The following is a 2,053-nucleotide window of genomic DNA, read 5'->3' on the forward strand; positions in this document are numbered from 1 at the left end:
TATATACATACATACATATAAGACGGATGATCACTAGGTGGACATCCAATATGCTAAATATAGATCACATATGGTCTGACCACTAAGAAAAAAATGTTCTCAAGAAAATTCAGCAAACGCCAGAACGTAAGCGAGCAAGACAAATGAAAAGATACAAAATATAAGGATTAGTCACATACCAGGTTTCATTGTTAGCATTTACATATTTACATACATAAATGTCCGCAAATCATCAGTGCGACCGTCATAGAAAATATAATTTGCAGAACTGTACACGAGACGCGCGCCAAAACGAAGACATTTGAAATATATCCCCAAATATAATTGACAGAACTGTATGCATGTTCTCTATCGTGTGGACGTCTCGTGTATAGTTCTGCAATTATATTTTCTTTGACGGCCGCACTGATGATTTGCGGACATTTGTGTATGTAAATATGTAAATGGTAACAATGAAACCTGGTATGTGAATAATCATTATATTTTGTATCTTTTCATTTGTCTTATTCGGTTACGTTCTGACGTTTGCTGAATTTTCCTGAGGACAATTTTTTCTTAGTGGTCAGACTATAGAACATATGGGGGTCTACATCTTGCATATTGGATGTCCACCTAGTGGTCATCCCTCTTATATATATATATATTTGAATAGTATCGTCGCTATCTTATTGTTTATATTTGTGTATATGTATGTATGTCATCATTCAGCTTTATTTCAAGATTTCTTGCCAATAGAGAAAGAGCCGGTTTCTAACCTAGATCCAAGGCTCCTTCATTGGAATTTCAACATCAATAACCAGGTATTTTTTCTGTATGTATGCATGTATATATGTATGTGCAGATTTGTATGTTTTGTTTTATGCATGTATTCTCATGCATATAGTTGCATATCTAGACATGCTCATATATAGTTAAATGATGAACTTCTGGAAAGTTTTACCGATTTTTAGTTCCAGTGATGGATTGGATCTGTAGACTTCAAATTAACTTTCTCCTTTCTGGTTTTGAGAAGCCTAATTTCTCAAGATTGGTATTTAGGCAGTGTGTTACATATCCCAGTGCCCCAATAATTACAGGTATAAACCTGAACTTGTAATCTGGATATGTATGTATGTGTGTCTGCATGCTTGTTTGTCTATCTATCCATCCATCCATCCATCCATCCATCCATACATACATGAATACGTATATTCGTTATTAGCGATGGAAGTAGTATTAGTTCAAAATAGCATTCTGCATATCTTACTTAACGTGGATATATTGTTTGAAAGCCAGAAACCTGTGCTATTCGTCTCGACAAAGTGTATAGTATAGACTCATAGCACAAAGTAAGATATACAGAATGCTATCTTTAACTATAAACTGTTTCTGTCGCTAATAGCGAATTTCTGCCCAACCCATCCTCCATTTGTGACATCAGTGACTTGATACTCTCCGTTTCTCTATATCAGTGGAGGATAAATTTGTCAAAGTATGCAGTTGCTGGTGGTTGTTTGTTACTGATGATGCTCAAAGAAGTAAAAATCTGGATTCAGTAATCCCATCGCCGTTGCCTGACACTTTTTGTCAGTTACTGATATACTTGTGTGCTATACATCTGCACGCGAGGTTTTCTCGAGGCGAATGCCACAGTTTCCTGGCTTTCTACAGTATATCCGCATTAAGTTATATATACCGAATAATATATACATACATACACACATGTACATATATTTGCGCGCGAGCGCGTATATCTATGTGTATATTTGTATTTGTGCTTGTCCCCTACCACTGCTTGACCACCGGCGTTGGTTTGCTTACGTTCCCATAATTAGCGGTTCGGCTAATAGAGTTGCTAATAGAGGCAACTATCTGGTCCCAGTCGACTGGGAAGGCGCTGCGGTAAGCATGGAAGCCGCGGACGCGAACCAGGAAAAAGCCGACTGCCGGTGTATTAACTTTATACACGGGCATTGTTGGCATTTTCAATCGCTAATCATCAGTGATAGTCTTCCGCAGTCACGAGTGGACAGACGTCATCATCGTCATCATATATGTATATATATATATATAT

This window comes from Octopus bimaculoides, chromosome 7, assembly GCF_001194135.2.
Source record: "Octopus bimaculoides isolate UCB-OBI-ISO-001 chromosome 7, ASM119413v2, whole genome shotgun sequence".
In the NCBI taxonomy this organism is placed as follows: Eukaryota; Metazoa; Mollusca; class Cephalopoda; order Octopoda; family Octopodidae; genus Octopus; species Octopus bimaculoides.